Below are 15,189 nucleotides of genomic sequence, written 5' to 3'. Positions count from 1 at the left end.
GGACTTTTCCCAAGCATATAAATGGCTGGCTCAAGAAACAAAACTTTTCTCAGCAAAGCAAACTGAAAACCTTTCACAGTGTATTATCTCAGCAACTTCTTTGGAGTCTTTTGCCGTTTGCCTTCTTAAAAGTGATTATGATGACAAAAGCTTCAGATAACTATCTGAAATAAGTCTAAGACAGGTCCCCAAATTAATTTTTTTTTTTGCATATCATATTCTCACAAACAAACCACTCATTATTTCCAAAGGGGCAAAGTAATTTCAATTTCATGGTTGACAAAATAAATAGGAGAGGGTAGCACACCACTTCCAAGGGTTTCTTGCACATCATGTACATTCTTAAAACTCAAAGTGAGAAATTCAGGGTAAGAGTACTGAAGCCTCCTCAGCAAGATGTGAAGGCCAGGCCTCAGCTTTGTCCAGCCACAGGAACCAGCAGCACCCCAGCAGCAGCAGGGCCTCACCAGCAGTCCCAGGGGCTGGAGGAACACACCCAACCCACCACCACTCACTGGAGTGCAGAGCATCTGCCTCAAGGACGTTGCTTCTAGCCACGGGATGCTGACACCAGAGATGCCATCACATCAACCCAACAGGTACAAGACCAAGTCAGTGGAACAACCCCTGCAGAAAATGGTTGTATTTTCATCATTTCCAAGCTCTAGTCTCAGCAGCTTTCTCAGCACAGAGACAGTTTTGCTGGCTACAAGATTAGGCTCCTCTCCTGTAGGCACATTGGGCACTATAACAAAATCATGGTATTTTGAAGTCATGCAAACTGACCTACTGAGAATGGATATTTGAGATAGACAGTGAACCTTGTAGCTGAATAAGTAACTCCACAACCAAGGAAAGCATCAATTCAGTAGCAGACACAAGCACCTCTAACAAACCAGAACAGATATGCAGATGACTACAGAGAAACAAAAATTGCTTCATTTGTATACAGACAAACACACATAAACGTTCATGTTCATATAAATGCACATTCAAGCACATACACACCAGCAGGCACAAACCTAAACAGAACCCTGCTAGCTGGTTTTTTGCCTACTGTTTCCTCCATCCATGAGCTGCTTTCTCAGGATAGTGCTGCAGTCAGAGGCTTGTGCATAATCATACCAGTCTGATTCTGAAGCATTCTCCTCATATACTCAGACCCTGCTACCATCCTCATTAGGCAGGTCCAGCTTAATTGCCCTATTAAAAGCATTTCTTCCCTTTGGAGACCTATGGCCAGGGGTGTGGCATCATCAGGCAAATCCTTTAAAAAGTATTTTCATGTTTTCTTCATTCTTTCTGGTGCATAAGTCAGGGCAGGGGAATAACTTCTGAATCTGTCTTAAAAAACTTTTCAAGCCTACATAGAGGCATGGGATGAGTTATCTTAACTCACTTGTCTTCTTGTCCTGGTTTCTGCTTCCCCTGGATCAGCCAAAGAAGTCACATCTCTCTAAGGACATCAACACAGGGAGTTTGCAAGGGGTTTTACTCCATGTTCAAACATGTACTGTTTTCGAGATAAGCCAGTGTTCAGCATTCAGGATCTGCATGTTCTGCAAAATTCAAGAAAGAGTCTTCAGGTGCTAGGGAACATGAAAGGATGATAATGGAGCCCATCTCAGACACTTTATAACTCTGTCATGAAGACTATATGAATTACTAGTCTCTCATCCATGTCACCCACTCTGTGGTTTAACTCATCCCACATCAAGATCATTTTTAAAGAAAACCCTTGGTTTACCCTGGTGAGGAGAGAGGCAGCCTTACAGGAGAGCTGAAGTTGAAGGGATGGCCAAAGCTCTGCAAGCCTGCATTTCACATGGTCACAGGCTTTGGGCCTTTAAAGCAGCCAGTGGGAACCATTTAGCTGAATCCTGTTCAGATCTAGTAAAACTGACAGATAAATATTATTTCAACATACAGGTTTTTGGTTGGCTGGTTGATTTGTTTGTTTGCGGAGGCAAGGGGGTGTGCTAGGTTTAACTTTATTATAACTAAGCCTATATAAATGCAAATACTGTTTTCATAGATATAATTTCATAAAGCAAAACTACCCACAATCTTTAGCAGTGAAATTCAAGTGGCAACTGTGACAAGTAAAGAAAAATGAATGCAGTTAACTTCAGCCATTCCTGCTCATCTGAAAGCTTGTGTCAGTTCCTAAATAAGCTTTTCATTTTCCCTATTCAGTCTGCTGATCTTTGTTGATTTACAGCATGAATGAGCATGGCACATAGCAACTTGTAGAGTATATTTTTCCTAAATAATAAAACATTTATTGCAGACCCATCAAGCCTGCCAGTAGCCTTGAATTATTATTGCAATGAAGTACCATGTTAACAACTCATTTACATTGTTGCAGAATACTCTGGGTTAATACCATATGTAATTTAATCCCATTCAGGAGACAGGACTCCCTAAAACATATCTAGAACTGATAAATTACAGTTTGATGATACTTTTCTAATCAACTGTTTTTCAAGATGAAGTTGCCTTCATCAAGTCCATCCCACCCCTCACTTTCCCTGCTGAGCAATGGCAGCTGAGCAAACCATTTCCACATGGTGTTCTCAGCAAGCTCCAGCCTCAGGCTCTTCCTCTGTCAAAACAAGAAGAAAGTATATTTAGTGGAGAGCTGCAAAGATCTTATTGCTTTGGGAAGAAAATGATGTGTTGGGCAGAATGAGGTCTGTATTTTGGTGGCTCTGGAAGGGTCTGACCTATAGCTTCATCACTGGCCTGGGGTGGGTACCAGCCTCTAGCTGAGGAGGCACAGGAGCTCTGGCTGCTGCTGTGTGCTCGGCAGGAGCCCCCGAGGGCAGGGCAGTGCCAAACACTGCCACTCACCTCAGCTGCAGGGACCCGGAGACAACAGACACCACAGAAAGATGCTTCTGCCAGAGCACACAGATGTTTTGGATGCTATAATAACAATAATGATGATAATAATAATCATAAAAAGTTATTAACAAATAAAAAAAATCCCCTAGGAATTACATAGTTCTCCATGTACCCATCAGAAATTATCTTTTTAGTCAGAGATTAGAATCAGTGTAACATTTCTTTCCAACAGAATCCCCTTGGCATGGAGTGTACACTGCAAAACCCACCTTCACATGAGTGTCCTCCAACTTTACACCAAATGCCCCAAGGCCACAGCGAGGCCAGAGTCAACACAACAGAGGGAAGGACATGATGTCCAGCACACAGGGACATGCTGTGACTGCCTCTGGAGAAGGTGGCACGCCGTTAGAGACAGCACAAGGCTCAACACCTCACGATGTCTCGGCAGCTCCCTGCTGCTCTGCCACAGTCCCAGTGCTGCCGACACAGCTGCAGCACCATGCCCAGGCTGGCACAGTGTGCTCAGAGCAGGCGTAGCCACCCTGAGTCTGGTGGGCATGGACTCCTGGGAGTATGCTGTGTGATCTCCTATGTCACAGGGTACCCAAGTTATGACCACTTTTGCATTTTAAAACTCTTGTTTTGGCAGATACTCGCAGTCAAACAAGTGACTGTTCCCGGTGTTTTGTGGGCTCATGATTTATTTGTAAGACCCCCAAAATAATTTTTCAACAGTTTTGTTTCTAGTTCCTAACACTTAGTTCTGCTATTTATGAGAAAGACATTCTTTCCTGAATATAATTTAATTTGCATCCAGTAAATCCAAATTCTACTTTTGCATAATCTTCCATGTCTATCTAATAAGCTGGGAGAGATAACATCACTAACTTCTTTAACTCTCTTGGGTACAGAGTACCCAAAATTTCACCAAATTTTGACCAAGTCCTGTCTAACAAATACTTTTTACCACATCATCAGGTACCCAGTCCATTCCTGAGATAATTCATTAATAATTTGATTTCCTTAGTTCTTTTTTTAAAGACATTTCAAGTGAGCTTCTTAGCATGCTAAAGTTCTCTGTCATTTTCTAGGTCCCTGAAACTGCTTATAGTAGAGGGCAGTATTTTAGTTCTTCTCTATTAATTTTGTTTGCAAAAACATTTGGTTTAGTTGGGTTTTTCTTTCCCTAGTACTCCAGGTGGAATATTGACTTGAATAACTTGAAAGAGCCTCCTACTTCAGTTCCATTTCAGTCTCCTTCCAAGGGCTGACTCTTATCCAGCAATATGCACTATTTCTCCTGAAACTGAGCAAGCCAGAGCCTCTGTCCTACCACCAGGTGCCTCATTTAACCCAACGCCAGGAGCCAGGTATGCCAGGCACAGGCAGCACTTCCAGCACACACGTACCTGCTCTCCTAACAGGCATTGGTGACAGAGAGGCCACCAGAAAGCAGAAGCCACGTGGCAAAAAAACCTGCTAAATCTGTCCCATTTGTTAGAAAAATATTCCTGCATGCGAAATCACATTGCTCTTATTCAGCTAAAGTTGCATGGCTGAAAAATACAACCATAAACCCCACATCCTACGACCTAATGGTATTTAATAATGGTAATCTAACATCATTTTAATACCTCTTTTACATGAATATGCTTACTCTGCTTTATTTCAAATAAATTACCTAGTTTTTTTTTTTTTTTAACTGTAAGGCACAAATAAGTGAGCATTATTGTTTGCTGGTTGACTAGATAAGGAGTTAAACATCTAGAGGTGAAGTGGAGGACAATTAATGTACTACCCTGCTTAATTATCACACAATGCCCACTTCTCAGGGAATTAGAGCTATTATGATCTACTCCTACGAATAAATGAGAATTTTAGCTCTCAGAGGGTAATGCAATAGTTTTGGAAATAATCTTTTTATGAGATTGTGGTTTTATCAGTATGTTTCAGAGTCAGTATAAACACTTTGTGTCATAGGAGAACAACTTCGGATAGGCTTGTAATTTTAATTTCTGTACCCATATTCTTTTAGTTCACTTTTCCTATGCTCCTATTCTATAAAACAAAGGAAAAATTAATTTGCTTCCATATATTGTTTCACAAAACACTATCATAATAGTAATATTCAACTAAAAATACAAATGATGATTTAAGCAATACAAATTATGTATAAATTGATTTCCAATATAACTAAACATCCAGCAAAAGCAGCCCTGATGATGCTCAGTGATATCCATACACTGGAGGGTAACTCAATCACAGCTTCAAAGACAAAGAAAGAGGAAAGGACATTTCTTTCAGAATTTCACATGATGTTGTAAGACATTTGTTTTTATTCAATTTTATATAGTGATATTCTTTATGGGCCATTTCGTCTCAAATTCTTTGGCTCTTTATCAACAGAACTGCTGAGTTACTCAAAAGCTGCCCAGTTTCAGAGTTTCATATTCAACTTCCCAGCAGACAGAACAAACCTAAACAGACATAAGTTTGAAAGCAGCTTGACCACAAAAGAAGCTTTAGGAGACCCAAATAGTGGACCATATGTGATATCAAATGGGCAAGCCATTAGCATCAGCTGTGAACATATTGTACCAACTGGGAATGAAAATAAAACATTCAACTACCAACTGTTATAATCTGTAAATAGTCAAACCAATTCCTCTGGGTTCCAAAAATATATGAATAGGGTGACTCATTGGGGCCCCATTGTCCTGTTCATAGGTAATGCAGCAGATCTGCTCCTAGGGGAAAAAAAAAAAAAAAAAAAACAAAACCAAAACAAAAAAAAACCAAACCAAAAAAAAACCACAAAAAAACCACAAAAAAAAAAAAAAAAAAAAAAAACACAAACAAAAAAACCCACAACAACCAGAAATTGTGGTTAGTGAGATCTGATACTAGCAACAGTCTTTGTATATTAAAAGACTCTTGGGGTTTTTGAAACTATATCTAAGGATTTCACATTAGGGATAACAAAGTAAAGAATTTTTTTGAAGCAACTTTTCTCTGTACAATGTGAAACATTAAAAAAGATATATCCCCATTGCAAATTATGTTGAGAAACTGGCAGAATACTAGAAAATTTATAGAGGGCACCAAACTACTGAGAATTCATTGTACAGCTGGCAAGTGCACTCTTACCTACTAGTTGCTTCACATTTAATAATACATGTTATGAACAGATGGATAGAATGTCAATAAGGCTCTCTGTATCATCAGTGGTAATGAAATAGTGGACTTTGAATGCTTAATAGCACAGAAAACAAAAAGCCTAGAGGAAATTTGTCAATGTCGTGCATGCAATACTTCAGCAGTGCTTTAACACTGTTAGTGTGAGGCCATATGTTTCTTCTAACAGGATCTACTGGAGCTGGGTGCCAAAAAAAGTTTGACACATTTTTTTTAACTCCTACAACACGTTAAGAGCAAATACCCTGTGAATCAGTCAAGCAGAGTAGTCAGCAGAAGTGCAATATCATTACTCTGTTTTACTCCTTTTCTCAATGAAAAGAAGTTATGGGAAACTTATTTGTAAACATTGTTCTTTATACCTGTTTCAGAAATACATTTGAAAGTAATCTATTTGCAATTAAATATATAAATAAAGACACTAATGTGTTAGCAATAGATCTCATTGTCAAGAACTGAAGAACATGTGAATTTAGAAAATACTGCAAGGGATGAAGAAAATATATATAACAGCACCTAGACATCAGACACATAGAAAGGAATAAAATAAAAAATTCTCTTTGGCAAATAATTTTAGTCAAAACTCAGCTAAAATATCCAGTAAAAATGTCTTGGAATAGTCAGAATGAGGAGGATAGCAGCAAGTGGCCATTCTGAGATGCAGATCTGGGAATATGTGGGAATGAGCCCACCAGGCTTTCTCAGAAAAATGCATGGACAAAGAGCAGCCTGGCAGGTAGTAGCACCTACAAAGGCTATAAGGGCACCTGGAGCGGTGTTTCCAACCTGAACACTTTTCAGGGAAGCTGTCCCCAGTATTTCAGGAAGTGTTAGAGAGCTGTGGCAGGTAAACCTCTGTGAAACACCGAGATCCCAAGTTCCACAGTACAGCTGGAATCCTAAGCATGTGAAGTCAGCAGAAATCAATGCCAGTTTAACTATTGATTCTAGGAGAACAATTAAACAAGCACTGAATCCCTAACAGTCTGAAAACTCCTCAGGAAAGGCTCAAGTACTTTGAGCAGAAAACCAATACTTTCTGCCTTGTGACTCACTCCTAAGTGACCAAACTCCCCATCCATGCCCTCCTTCCCCACACTGTCTCCTCAAAACTTTCCTGGGCTGCTCCAGTGCTACCCAGTCATGATGCCCTGAGGTGCACGCCATGCTTGTCAGCCAGGACACCCAAAAGTGTCCCTTTGATTTCAGAGCCACCACACAAGGCCACTGTGGGATGAGATCTCTACCACCACTGACTTCAGCTGTGCAAACATTCCTTGTGTTCAAAATTGGAGAAATTTGACAGACAAACAGCATTTCCTTAGAAAACAAGCTAGAAATGACAGCCAAAATCTGTGTAAGCCATTTCAATTTCTTCCCCTTCCGTGCAAGCCAGAACACTCATAACTAATAAAAACAAAAAAAAGTTGCATTAAAAAGAAAGCAAATTTTTCCAGCTGCCTGCAGTTTTTGCTCTGTATAGCACCAGTATCCACCAGCATGCAGCAGGAGACTGAATTGCTTCCTTGCAGAGGGGAAGGATGTGCAGAGAAACAAAACCTATTTCTCAGTGCCAGGAATGCATTGGCTTGCCTGTGCTCTGAGCTGGCACAGGCTGGATCCCTTCCTGCAACCCTGAACCATGCAAACACAGGACTAGTAATCCCCCTGAAAACTTGTTATGGCTCTATGCATTTCCCTTCATGAACATATTTCAATTTCTTCTGAATAAGGAGCTAAAATTCAACCCAGGACTTCCAAATCAGACCTCGAACTTAAGGAGAGCATCACCCTCCTTTCTCTTGCCTTCTGTTTCCTGGGAGGTATTCTGAGTTCTGACCTCAACAGTTGCACCTAACAAGAAAAAAGTGAATTTTGTGCAAGCTGCAGAAGTACAAAGACTAAGCAGTATGCAGGTTTTCTGTGAAGCAGAGCAGCAAGAGGTGAGAAATTCAGAACCAAGTAGCAGTTGGGGATCCTCACTCACAACGACGAGAAGAGCTGTGCATCAAGAATTAGAAAGAAAGCAAAGGGACTTATCTCAAATCACTGATGAAAATAGGCTGCTTATCAGACTTCTCATTCAGAATCTCCTGTGTTCCTTGGACCCTGAGAAAGAGGACATGAAGAAAATGCTGTGGTGAGCATCTGACTGCTGTGTGGTTTGAAGGTAAATGTAGTTCTCGGCTTAGAAGGTCTTAGGTGGGTTTTTCAAAACCAAAAAGATACTGATAAACTGAAAAAAGGTTCTTAAGGGGAAAAAAAAAGTATTAATATTTAACATGTGTAAAAGGTATCAAGGAAAAAGGACATAACTAGAAATAATGGAAAGAAAAAGCTTAAGCTCAATGGAGTATTGGGAAAGTCTTCCTGACAGCGAGATGTATTAGCCTGTGAAATAGTCTCCCAAGGAGAGATATGGAAGCTTTCACTTGGGATTTTAAAAACTAAAGTTGACGTAACACAAAAAAAATTCTCAATGAAATAATTCTACAGTGGCAAAAAAGCAGGCAGGATGATCTATTATGTCTTTTCTAAGTTTCTTCAGTCTTTGATGATTTAGGAACATATCTTGAGCAGCCAAAGATTATCAGAAAGGAGCTTCTTCAATTAATATGATGAACAACAAGATTACAAAGGTGATCACTGTGAAAGCCTATTATAAAGCATCTCTCTAAATACTAAAAAGGAGATGCTTTTCAGACAATGGAAGTTTTACCCAAGACCTGACAAATATAACCTCAATCCACCAGCTTTCAAATGCATGCTTAGTTTTAAGTATGCCCTTGTTTCCCATTAATTTAAAGAAACACAAACGCATGTCTGAAATGAACTTAAATAGGCTTCCCAAGAGTCTTTGAAAAATTTCATACTCTCTACACACACCTGGGAAATGCTATCAGTAAGCAGATTTAAGCAAGCAATACTATTTGGTACAGATGTATATTAACACCTTTCAAGTCTCCACTGACCTATTCTGCCTTATCATACAGTGGCCTATCATTACCAATATCAATATGTGTTTCATTCACTACTCCAATATCACTGACAAATACTTAAATAGAGCCATGGAAATAATGAATTGCTGAGTTACTGGTTCAGAATAAAAATAAAGAAAAAGTGATTCGTAAATATAACCTACAATAATTTTTTCAGCTTTGTCTTGCCAACAACTTATTAAACACTTGGATACAAAGTAGTTGTAAACTGTTTCCTCTAGGAACATTACTGAGGTTAAATCAGGGCTGATTTAGAAGGAACTCGCAATTTATATGCTTTAAATAACAACACACTATTTGTATATATTAAAAAAATCCATCCTCTATATCCATGGACTGCAATATACAGCTTAAGAATAGAGGTATCAAATATCTTTTCACCCAGAAATCTGCATTTGCAAATATTAAGTGACTCTACAGCAAGGTGTCCCTCACTCTCTCAGTCATATTTTAAGTCCTTCGCCACTTCCACCAGGACTTTATTCCAAAATAACTCCCCAGTTTGACAGAAACACAAAACATCTTCAATGTCAATCACAGGAGTTTCTTGTAAGGAGAGAGACTGGGGAGGAGGAGAAGAATTAGCTCATGGTCTACTCTCCTACCCATCCCACTGTTCCTTGGGCAGCCGAGTACCCAACCACCCGACAGGGGCCACTGCTCCCCTTCCTCACTCCACCTGGACCCTTCCTACCTTTTCTCCTCACACCCTTTTATTTTTCCCTCTTATTATAAGACTTTTCACAAGCATTATTACTATTATTGTCTGAGTTTTACAGCTGGCACCTCATCCCCTGCTGCACTAAATCAACACTTGTGAAAGCAGCAGCCTTCGAGTGACTGAGTAGAGCTGCTGCTTGCAGAAGTGTCAATTTGGTGCAGCAGGGGATGGGGTCGCAGCTGCCAGAGAAGAGAGGCCCTATTTTATGCCTCAAAATGATAAAAATGTCAGAGGGGAGGGAAATCTGTACAAAATATAAAAAGTATGTAGAACAAAGAAAAGAGGGGGAAAGGATTCAAAAGAATGAAGAAAGAGGAAAATGACACTGCACAATGGAACAAAATCATTGCTGAATAAGAGACAGGATTTTTGTAAGTAGGCACTTTCAAGTCAAAACAAAGTCATATACATATCATAAAATAGAAACCTGATGATGGTACCCTTCTGCTTTGGTGGGGGGAATCTCTGACTCATTAAACTGAAATTATTGTCTTAACTACATCTGTGATAAGCTAGGATATGCTTCCAAGCACAAAAACTGGGCATAAAAAGATTATTTCACAGAGGGCTTGATTTCAAGTGGAAATTGAAAGTGGTAGACTGAGAACCCTGCATTCAGAAATTTCAGTCAGCAAAAGTGAATAGAAATTCCATGTTCTGGAGAAAACTTGGGCACCTCTAAATCTACCACTGTTTAGAGGGTCCTATTTGAAAGTAGCTGCCTGTAATTTAAAGGAAATTAAACCTGCTTAAAGGAAAGTAAACCAAAAGAAAGTACAGATCAAAAAGAAGTCACAATTTTTGCTTTACATGCTTATAAATAGGTGAATCTAATGCGTATTTCAAATACTAATATCAATAATGTTTTGCTTTAAAGGATTTCCTTTGTTTCTTCTAACCTTTCTCTGGGAGCTACTGCTTTACTCTCTATTTATTTTCCAGTGTGTACTCGTAGTAAGGGAAAATAAATGGGCTACACAGCTTAAACACTGCTAAGAAAAAGGAAAAAAAAAGCAAGTAAGGGCATAATTTATCTATTTCCACAGAAAAGTGAATCCACCTCCCCTGCATTGCTGTTATGCTTTGACAGACCATGGCATCCCAAGTGGAGCAGAGAGGATTCCTGAAAAAGCAGTGCTCTGCTGCACAATTGCCTTGTTCAAGGCTCACAGCCCTCTCAGCTGCATGTTATAATTTGCAGATTTTTTTGCACTCGTGAATATTGAAAGTTGCTGCTGAGTCAGCCCTGGATACAGAGAAGGCCTGGAAGAGCAGAGGTCCCATTTTTCCTCAGTGGTTTATTGAGAACCACAACCAGCTCAGCTTAGTTAAAATTCTGTGCTCAGAAATTCATCCTGCTCCCTTTTAAGGCAATAGCAAAGCTCACTTTAGTCTCCAAAATTTGCCTCTGTAGGTCACCTTATATATATTAAAAAAAACCAGCACAGATACATATAAAGAATGAAGAATATAATTTCTGTAACTGGTCTTGGAATACATTAGTCATTTTTCAAAGACTTTTTGGAAGGAGCATATTTGCAGGACAGATTTCAAATGTGGTCTCAAAACTCAAACACTTTATCACAAGAATTCATTACTCCCCTTATGTCCACTTCATTTTGCAAAGTAAATTGTACAGCCCTTCAGCTCCTATCACTATTCTGTTGCCCATCTGGCAGTCAGCACTCTTTATTGATACTCATGTTTGAGTCCATGCTTCATGCTCATAAATCTTGAAAAGATACAACTATTCCTTTCTTCACAATTTGTCAAATTTAAACACAAATATTAAAAAAAGGCCACAAAACCCTCCAGCCTCCAACTATATCAATATTGGAGTCAATATTCAACAAGGACTACTAGCTTAGGTATGTGGCATTGTTTTTCTCTAGTGGTTAGACTAACAATACAAATAGCAGACTAATTATTAAATAAAAACCTCCTTTGTTCAGTTGATAGAGCCATTAGGTGCTAAAAAAGCCACGTTTAGGTTCTAGCAAGACTAACACTGTGTCATCTCGCTATATTATATCAACATATTGATCTGTCAGCCTAATTGTATAGCATTCTTGAGGCTTGTTCTAACCTTACACAAAAAGGCCTCACAGATCAAGCAGAGCTGTTAAGTTGGTTACAGCTCAGCCTATATAAAACATACGATGTGCAAAAACAAGAGCAAAAGATGCACATTAGGCAATTCATCAATTCAAATACTTCTCTAAACCTATTCCTTGCAGCAATACCAGTGTAATTGAAAATTTCTTCATGAACAGAGGTAGAACAGTGACATTAAGCAAATTAATAATTATCAAACAGATCTGTGCCCTTTTCATTTACCTTCTTCAGCTGGAAGGTGTTCATTCAGCTTTGTGTACATCAAATTACAAGAATGCCTCAAACCATCTTCAGAAAGTGTTTGCACAGTATGAACAGTGGGATTACCAAAGTCAGAGAGCTATTCTCCTCCTGCCAAATTCCTTTCTTTTACATGATCTAGAGTGTTTCCATGAAAAATCCTGCAGCAAGAACTCCTCAGTTACTCGTCAACATTAAATGTTCTTCTCAGTTATTAAAAAAAAAAAAAGAACAAAAGGAGGAAGGGAGAAAGCAACCTTTTATCTTGATCTTGACATCAATCACCTATTCAACGTAAACACACATGGAGTGTAAAGCCCAAGTTCTTTAAAATGGGCCTAATTTTCTACTGTTACTAATTATTTCTCCTTGTTTTTCTTCCATTGAACTATAGACAAAATACCACTGCCCATTAAGCAGCAAGAGTCAATTCAACTATTCCTGGTCTCCTAGGCTTGAAATTTTGTTCTAGAGCCGCTCTTGTACTGTGTCCTTCTGAATTAACAGACAGGAGACTTTTCATCATGCTGAAAATGAACCATGGTTAAACAAGAACTCAAACACTTCAGTAATCCCTGCTTTGGATGGGGTGCAATAATAACTGCTCTGTCAAAACCTCCTATGCTGGAAATTTTGTTTGGTCCCTGGTTTACATTGGTGACAAACATCAGTTTCACTTATCATGACAAATGATAGCTAGTCATGGTGTTTATGGCACACTGATGTCATACTGGTAGGCACAGTATAACACAATCCAAACAGAACAGAAGAAAACCACATTTTGGGCTTTGGGAAAAATCAATGTGTCCTGCTAACAGACTAGATCAAGACAAGAAAATACAGCTGAGCTAATAATATGCTGCATGACAGCAATTCCTGTAGCTGCTAATGCTGCCATGGCAGAACTTCTGGCCTGCCTTTTGCAACTCTTTATTCACAGCAGCTTACATCTCAAAAGGAAAACCAGCAGCAAGCAGCCAAAAATTTCCTCCCACAACTAGACTTTCCTCTATTACAAAAGCTAAAAAAATACATTCCAAAAATATTTATAAATCCAAATGTTTGTTACACTGGTTGAATTGCAAGAATTTTTGAAGCTACTGATTTTTTAAAAGTCCGAATTTATAACCTTAAATACTGAAATGAGCAGGTACTATTAAGAAATAATCATATTTTACACAATTACCCATTCCTATCTATTTCATAATAGCCTAACATTGCATACATATAGCCAAGAGTATTCACAGTTACAGGACTACCACAGTGCATTTCCACACTTAGGATTTAACTTTTAAGGATCGACATGGGTCACTGAGCTACTTGGGATGGCAATAAGAGTTTGGAGGATACCTAGAGACTGGGATGCTGGGCAGAGGATGTCAACAAAGGAGCACCTAAAGCTGTGTTCATCCCACAGCCCCGTCCTGCCCTGCCTCCCCTCCAGCCACACTGCTCACTGCTCCCAGACCCATCCACACAGCTGCTCCCCAGAGCAGAACAGGATCTGACCTGCCTTTTAACCAAAAGCAGAGAGGTTTTACCAGCTCCTGCTCCCAGCCCAAATCCACGGCAGGGCCCAGCCAGCTGCAATGGCCTCGGATGCTGTTGGGTCCCATAAACACTATTGATATTTCTAAAACACTTTCAAGCACGAGGGGAAAAAACATTACCATCCATTAATGTTTAGCCTAATGACGATTGTGGGAGAGGAGCAAATATTTCTTTCTAAGAGGTGTGTTGCCATGGGGGCAGCTGCAGGACGCCGTTTGCTGGCGGGCTGCGCGGAGGCGCAGGTGCTGCGCCGGGCAGCGCTCGGCACCCGGGACAGCAGCACCCAACAGGAGGAGGCTGCCGCAGCCTCCCAGCGAGGAGGGTGGGGAAAGCAGCACCAACTCCCAAAAATTACTGCAATTTACGCTCGGGCAGCTCTGACCTACTTTGTAAGTAGCGAGTTATCTCGTGAATTTGCTCAAAATAGCAGATCATTCAGTGTGAAGGGATGAAAAACAAAATCCACCATTTCCACTGCAGGAGAGCCACCAAAATGAGACAACTCCACGCTTGTCACTGCAGCTGTAGCTCCTTTCTCGGAGGCAGTAAACAGATGACCAGTCAATCCCTGGCTGCAGCCGAGGCCCGCAGCCCTCTGCGAGCTGGGCACGGGCGAGCTGGCTGGGCGCAGGCACCCCGCGCTGCGGCCCAGCGCTCCCCTCCCTGCAGGGCTCCACTGCAGCATTGGGCAGCTTCCAAAAGGGAAGTTACCCACATTTTAGTTACGAGTCGGCCTACAAACTTCTCCTCAAAGCTTATTTGTCCTTCCAAAGGACATATGCATAGACTTGGTAAAAAGCAAACAAGAAAATTTAATTAATACTAACCCTATGACCTTTTTGTTTTGCTCTTAACAAATTGTTCCTTGATCTTTTCTGGATGATTAAATTTTTTTTTTTGCCTCCGTACATGCAATTAATTTTGTTTTCAGGTTTACATTATGGAGATATTAAATAGAGTGCATACATACATGAGCATGTTCAGCTAGTATTCAGATGGAGGCATGGGAGAGTTCCTTTAAAAAAAAAATCAGTATTTCAATCCAGTCATAACAGAAACCAAATCTTCAAACATTGGAGTACAATGCAGCTACCCTAGAGAATAGATATTTGGTTTTCTGACCAGCAATAAGTTCGTAATTGAACAGCTGCAGAAAAGAGAGGAAATAAACATACAGCAAATTAGTTTTCAAGCCCATCTTCACCGAAAATTTCTACTGTATTGTGCTTTTGATCACAACATGATAAACAGAGTTCCTCCCTTCCTTCTCTGCCCCTCTACAAAACAAATTAGAGTGGTCTATAGAAGTTTAACCTATTGTATTGCATAATACCTCACTCACAGAAGCAAATTAGGCACAGAGTAGCTCAAGAACTGAATCTATTCACGACTCTAAGGAGTGTCAGATCCCAAGCAGTAATTAATTTATTAAACAGATACAATCCTTTTTCAAACATTTTTTTCACTACATTTTGCTTAAAAATAGTAACTTTTTCTTGTAGTTTTTGGTTGTTTTGG

At 39.8% G+C, this 15,189-nt stretch overlaps 1 long non-coding RNA gene across 2 annotated transcripts in view; it reads right to left on the bottom strand.

Moving 5' to 3' along the window:
- Positions 1 to 15,189, bottom strand: part of LOC116183123 (uncharacterized) — a 30,120-nt gene that overhangs the window by 4,563 nt on the left and 10,368 nt on the right. Inside the window, exons 1-2 of one of the 2 annotated variants that reach the window (XR_002464983.2) lie at positions 2,559 to 3,086; positions 1,400 to 1,559 (exon numbers count right to left, since the gene is read on the bottom strand). This is a non-coding gene — a long non-coding RNA (uncharacterized LOC116183123). Of the gene's footprint in view, positions 1 to 1,399; positions 1,560 to 2,558; positions 5,598 to 15,189 lie in introns of those variants that run through there. The other variant, XR_002464981.3, reaches the window with a different exon arrangement.

Source organism: Lonchura striata, chromosome 9 (assembly GCF_046129695.1).
Source record: "Lonchura striata isolate bLonStr1 chromosome 9, bLonStr1.mat, whole genome shotgun sequence".
Classification (NCBI taxonomy): Eukaryota; Metazoa; Chordata; class Aves; order Passeriformes; family Estrildidae; genus Lonchura; species Lonchura striata.
This window is presented reverse-complemented; position numbering and strand designations above follow the sequence as displayed.